Raw genomic sequence first — 7,582 nt, 5'->3', positions numbered from 1 at the left:
CCGTTTTCCATGCTAGCATGGGTTGGACGGTTCTACTGGGGTCTGTGAAGCCAGAAGGCTTCATCAGGCCCAGTCAAATCTGGCAGTGTTTCTACGGCTGGATGCCCTTCCTAACGCCAACCACTCCGTGAGTGTAGTGGGTGCTTTTTACGTGCCACCCGCACAGGTGCCAGACAGAGCTGGCACCTGTATATATATATATATATATATATATATATATATATATATATATATATATATACACGTGTGCACCTGTGCATACGAGTTCCTATACGTATACTATGTATATATATTCGTCCTTACGTGTGCTATGCGTGTGTATCAAATTGTATATATATGCCCATATATGCCCAATACAATGTGCGTGTGTGAGCGTGTATGTTATATGTGCGTATATATATCTCTGTGTATGTATATATATGCGTCTAAGCACAAACACAAAAAAAGCTTTCGTCCAAGTATTATCTTCCTTTCAACTTCTATTTCCTTTTCTTTCTCTTAACAGTTACAACAGCGAAAGCTGATTACGTCATTTTCTCTAAACTATAATGTATACTTTCCGAGTTCATATTTGAATGTATTTCAATAATTTTTCTCTGATTTTATTCATTGACGAATTCGATGGTCATATAGTGGTACTTAAGCTGACTCAATAAATCTCTAGCAAGACATTATTGATATACATGAAGAGACCCAGAACAGGTGGAAACATGTGTTGTACTCGATAAAGTCTATTACACAGTCCGTCTCCAATATAATTAATACTGTTACCCCAACTGCCAATACGAAATTCCTGCAGTAAATCTACAGATAACAACAGGTAATCGAAACTGTACCGGTGCTTTACTCCTCATCATCCATTTATACATTTTGTACAATTTCTCCATTATATATATATATATATATATATTATATATATATATATATATATATATATATATACACACACACACACACATATATATATATGTATATATATGTATACATATATATACATGCATACATACATACGTACATACATGCATACACACACACACACACACACATATATATATATAAGAAGTAATGGTGTCATTGAGACCCAAAGATGTCAGGTAATGCTGAATAAGTGCTATAGACAGACCATAGTTAAGTTCCAGGTTCGGTAATTTTGCGAATATCTATAAACGTTCTATCTACACACCCTTGGTTTTTATCGCATTACGCAAAAAATTCGTTTATATATATATATAAAAGCGATTTGAGTTCAAGTCTCAGCAGTCTCTTCCATTTAAGGCCCGGAATTAATTCTTTCAGAAAGGTATAAACGCCACATCAGCCCATTGCTCTGATTGTCCATTAAGAATAGTAGTGCTGTAGCAACAGCAGCAGCAGCAGGAGCAACAGTAATGTTAGTAGTGATACTAATAAAAGGGTAAAAACTCCCCTCGGTGATGAATGACCTTGGGATTGCATCTAGAAAGTCTTCCTCCCGAGGCACAAGTTCGAGCAAGTTTGTTTATGGAAGACCAGCAGTTGCCCGTGCATACCAGCTTCACCTTTCCATGCCACTGATGTTATTCAAGGGAAAGGCAAAGGCCGATGCAGCTTGGCGTCGGTGACGTCGTAACTCATATCTACAGCTGAATGAACTGGAGCAACGAGAAATAAAATGTATTGATCAAGAGCACAACACAGCCCAGCCCAGGAATCGGACTCACCACATCAAAATTGTGAGTCCGACGTGAAAATATAGTAATATTGTTTTCAGATTTTGGTACAAGGCCAGACATTTTGGGGAGGGTGTAAGTCGATTAAATCGACCCCAGTGCTCAACTTGTAATTTTATCGATCTGGTAATTTTATCGAAGGATGAAAAGCAAAGTCGACCAACTCAGAATTTAAACTCAAAACGTGAAGACGGACGAAATGCCGCTAAGCATTCTGCCTGACGTGCTAACGATTCTGCCAGCTCACCATCTTAAAAAATATTGTAATATGACGAAAGTAGTCATATAGAATAAAGGACGATGATGATGATGATGATGACGAAGAGCAGAAAGAAGGGGAGAAAAGCTGATGACGGAAACAAGAAGAAAAAGAAGAAAAGGAAAGGAATGGAAGAGGATGGAGAAAAAATTCAGGGTATCAGTTGGAGTTGTAAATGGTATTGTGAGTTAATAACAGAGATTTGATCAATTTGACACTCAATATGAAAAACATTTAAAATGATAATGAAGTTGTGAGGATGGAAATATCAACTGCTAGAGGGCTCTATAGATTACTCACAGATTCCCTTATTATTTGAGGACACTGGAACTATTTTATAAAACTGAGCCTAAGGAAAAATTCTTCACTTTTGAATAATAGTTGAAGTTATTCCTCGTGTCTTCAGATTTTCCGATTACGAACAACTGTGAAGGCCAAGGAATGGAATCCAAATAAAATTATTTTTTAATTATAGAAAAGAATATTTTGTATGTTAACCTTTTCAATCATTGGACCTTGTGTGTAGTTGTGTATTAAAGATTGTGATATACTGGAAAATATCCGTGTGTGTAAATGTGTGTGTGTAGGATAACGTGGCGTTTGGATTTGTGTTGAAATATGTAGGATGTTTATGTTGTAGAGAATGTGATGAGTGCATAACTATGTGCTGTAGACTGCATGATAGAGATTGTGTACACCAGGGTGGACTGACTGGTTCATAGGCTAACTATTAAGGAGTGATGCTAGAGCTGTGAAATCTTGCATGCATTAATTTCAACGCTTCTTATTAATAACTGCATTCTTTCTTTCCTGGTAAACTGATATCTGACTGCCCAAAGAAGACTTCAAAAGTAACTCATAGCGACTTCTCTTGGAAATGGACAGAATTTGGCACCGTTGTGTTATCAAGTACCTGCAGAAAAAAGGTTTAGTTCCACCAACGATATTTATGCTGACATGGTTGATACATTAAGGCAGTGGTTCTCAACTGGGGGCGAAAATCAAATTTGGTGGCGGGGCGATGAATGCAGTTTTCGATAGACGACTGTACTTACAACAGGCAATCATGCATCCAGTGCATCCCGACAAGGGTTCTTGTCAATAACTGTGGTTAAGCCGTAAAACCAACTCTTTTTTTCCTAATTCAAATACAGTAACTATGTACCTCAATAAGTCCGTTATCCTCCAGGATTTAGTTCATCGATTTATAATGACCCATTCATCACTGAAATTCTTACCCTTGTTACTATGACACTAGCCACCGGGCTGCGTGATTCATTGAATACACGGCACTCGCCTGAATTTGATGCTCTCTCTCTTAACCGTCGGACGCAGATATAATAGTCAGTTTAGTGTTTACTAATTTACATTCGTTCTCACCCACTTTTTATGGCAGGCTCTGCGAAAAAGAAGTGTCGAGAGTATATCGATGAGCACTTACAATATGGTTTTATCAAGAACTCTACAGATACAAAGCAGATTTTTGTCTCATGTATCATCAATCTTTGTCCAATGAAGCCATGAAGCCCTCTCGACTCTCTGACCATATGAGAAGAACCTCCACCCAAAGTCAGTAAGCTTATCAAATATTTTGAGGGATTGAAAACTGATTTTGAAAATTGGAGTGCAGTTAAATCATTATTTAAGAAACAGTCAAAAATTAATGACGGTGGACTGATTGCTTCCAATAAAATTGCAGAAATTATTGCAAAAACAGTTAGTGCACATACAGAAGTCATGAATCGAAATCCTTCATCTATCATTAAAACTCTACCTTTGAGTAATGATTCTATCCGTAGGAGAATTGAGGAAATTTCAGGTCATATCGAAGACGTACTAATTCAAAGATTAAAAACAACGAATTTTACCATTCAAATTGACGAAAGCACAGTTATTGACAATAAGGCCCTTTTAATGAGGTATGTACGATATTTTGATAGAAACTGTGCATTCCAAGATTTATTATTTGTAAAACTGTTGGAGACTGACACAATGGGCGCTTCTATATTTTCTGCACTGAAAACGTTTTTTGAAGAAAAATAAATTCTATATTTTGAAAATTTAGTTTCATATGCTACTCATGGTGCAACGTCTATAGTTGGAAGACACAGAGGATTTATCTCTCATTTAAACAAGTTGTTCCACCAAGTTCTAGTTATATACTGTGTGCTACACAGGCATAACCTCGTGGCCAAATATATAAACCCTATTCTAAATCAGTCGTTGAACACTGTTATAAAGACAATAAACAAAATTATATCTAACAGTATATATAACCGTATTTTCCGAAGAATTTGTGTCGATGCTGACGAACAATACATTATTTTGGCAATCAGACACTGTAAAATCACTATATCCAATTTTGTGGTCACAAATGTCGAAAATTATTTTGTGATTCCCGACGTGATATCTTGTTGAAACTGGATTTAGTACTGTCAATCATTTTGCGGAAGGAAAGAAACAGATCTGACATTATTTCACGTGGAGGTATTCGTATCGGTTTGGGTAGCATTGAGCCTGACATTCAATTTTTATTGTGACATCACCAATCTCAGGGCTCACACTAGTTAGTCCTTTTCTACATTTAAATTTAGAATAAAGTTTTATTTTAATTCGTTTTTCTTTTGCATTTACATGTACAATTTTTTTTAGTGTTGATTAGTCGTAATTACATTATATTTAATATTTGTTATCATTTCGTGATGGGCGATTATCAATTAGCTTACATCAAAAATAGCTTTTAGGGGGCGATGGCCGGGAAAAGGTTGAGAACCACAGCATTAGGAGACGATGCTCCAGTTTTACCAACAGTAGAAAAATGAGAAACCGAATTTAGGTGGAAAACGAAGAATCTCGAAAATGACAGAGGGAAATATTGATCGTATTCACCACATACTGATGGATGACAGGCGACTATAAATCAAATAGTCAATGCTTTTAGCGTATCCCGTGAGAGAGTTGAGGATATTCTGCGCAATAAATTTGGCATGACGAAGGTTATTTCTCAGTGAGTGCAACGTCCTCTGACATCTGTTCAAAAGTGCATCAGGATGATCACATCATGGGAATATCTGACACTGTTTGAGGCAGATCCAGTTGGTTTCTTTGAAAGTTTTCTAGGCCAGTGTAAGTGTTGGGTTCATCACTTTGAGCTAGAGACAAAGAGACAAACTGTGCAGTGAAAAATACCCCTTCTCACCTGCATCAAAGAAAGCTAAGGTCGCTTCATTGGCAGGGAATATGATTGCCTCAATTTTTTGGGATGCAAAAGGCACTGTGTTAATTGTGTAGGGGCCAAATCATCAATGGAGAGTACTATGCCAACTTGCTGAGACAGTTACGAAAGGCTGTCAAAATCAAACAGTCAGGAAAACTGACGAAAGGGATCTTGTTTCATCAGAACAATGCTCCATCACACAGCTCCTTGGTTTCAATGGCCGTTGTGTGTGACTGTGGCTTTGAACTGGTTGATTACCATCCCTATTTACTTGATTTGGCCCTATCTTATCATCATCTGCTCCCCAACGTGAAAAAACACTTGGCTGGTAACCAATATCGCAGTGATGATGACGTTTTTAACTAATAAGATGAAAGCTTCTTCACCAATGAGATCCAAGTACTGCAATACCGATGGAAGATGTGTGTGGACCTCAATGGGGACTGTGTTGAATGCTAAATCTCGTTTGGCCACATTCCATGAGAGTATCTTAGCCTATGAATTCTTCAGCCGACCCTCGTATATGTGTTCGACAATATGATAAATAAAAGTATGTATTGGAGCATATGTTTCGTGTATAGTTGTGTGTAAGACAATAAGCTGTGAAGAAATGTGTATTGGAGGATGTTATGCGTATGGTTGTAATTATATTCACAAGTTGGATACTACTGTCTGTAACTCTGTTGCTTTGAAAGCTGTGAGATTGTACGGTGGTATACATAATAGTAGGTTGGAGAATGTGCTGGGTATATTGTGTATTGTGAATTTGTGTGTGTGCTTGTGTGTGCGTGTATGTGTGTGTGTGGTATAGTGTAAGGGACTCACATAGCACACATTGTGTGCATAGTGAGATGTTTGTGTATTGACGAATCTCTATATTGTTGTGTTAGAAAGACATTGTAGTGTGATGGCTATATATTAGACACAAAATGTGGTGTGTGTGTGTTTTGCGTGTGCGTTTATTAGACAGTGTGGTTGGGAAGTATATGTGTAAGACAGTATAGTTGTGTGTATGAGTCACCATTTGGAGTGTGAAGTTGTGTGTCAGTGAATATAGAGTCTTTAGTGTTATGTCAGAGATTTTCAGTGTAAAATATATATTTGTGTGATACTGTATTGGTGAATTTACATATCGTTACGAGTTGGTTAATATGTGGTGCGTGTAAGCAGTTAATGCGATAATTTTACTGTTAATTATATATTTGACCCAATGGGGCGAAGACAAATTTAACTCTAATTGGAGTTGATATGTAAAATATTTTGTTCAATACTTTCCCGCTACTATCATCCATTGTCTCAGTTACGTTCTATGATAATAACATTGATATCGTTGCCCATCCTCGAAAATATAAATGCAAAGATTCTATGGGATTTCATGATTCAGTGCGAACATGAGATAGAGAATAGGAAGTCAGACATAGTCTTACTTGAGAAAGAAAACAAACTATGCTGGATCATAGATATAGCATGCCCAGCTGACAACAAGGTATGCAATAAGGAAGAAAGAACAGTCGAGAGATATGACAGGTTAGCTTGGGAAGTTAAGCAGTTGTGATCGATGAAAAAGGTACCAATAATTCTCGGAGCCCCGGGAACAGTGAGCAAAAGTCTCGAGAAGTACGTGGAACAAATAGGAGCTGCAATAAGGATAGAGCACTTGCAGAAAACAGCACTGCTAGGAACCGCTCGAATACTCCGGAAGGTGCTCGAAAAATAAGAGGTGTTACCTTAGTTCACTGGTAGTGAACAGCTGACACTGTAGTACATCTCCAGCGTTAGAAGCTGTGCAAAGGAATTAATAATAATAATAATAATAATAATAATAATAATAATAATAATAATAATAATAATTATCAATATTATTATTCAAATTGCAGACATATTGTAAACAAATTGCAGACAAATTGCATAAATAGATAGTGATGTGGTAAGGCTTTTTTTTTTTGAGTCTCTAAATGTATACACATCCGACCAGAATCCATTTACCAAAAGGATTTTCAATAAGTCCTATATACCATATAGGACTTATTGAAAATACCATTTTCAAGAAAAAAGCCTTAGCTCAACAAATAAGGTGCCCACACTTGTATTTCTGTTTAAGTTACATACTACTACTTTGCTTTCTCTTATCCTTGAAAACATTCTGGTGGTACAACTGTCACAGATGTTGTCTAGGTGGTCTAAATATTAAGACTTGTATGACTGCTCAACAAATATGAGATGGATCAGTGACTTGATCTAAAAGGATAGCCTTGACAGAATTCCAATTAAACTAGATTTGAAGTTACATAAGCTTTCTCATGCACACATATATATATTAACAAAAAGATATATCCTTATAAAAGGCACATATTTTTTATAAAACGTGTAAGTAAAATGCTCATACATAAAGCCCGA

Source organism: Octopus sinensis, linkage group LG8 (genome assembly GCF_006345805.1).
Source record: "Octopus sinensis linkage group LG8, ASM634580v1, whole genome shotgun sequence".
NCBI classification, from domain to species: Eukaryota; Metazoa; Mollusca; class Cephalopoda; order Octopoda; family Octopodidae; genus Octopus; species Octopus sinensis.
Note: the sequence above shows the minus strand (reverse complement) of the source record.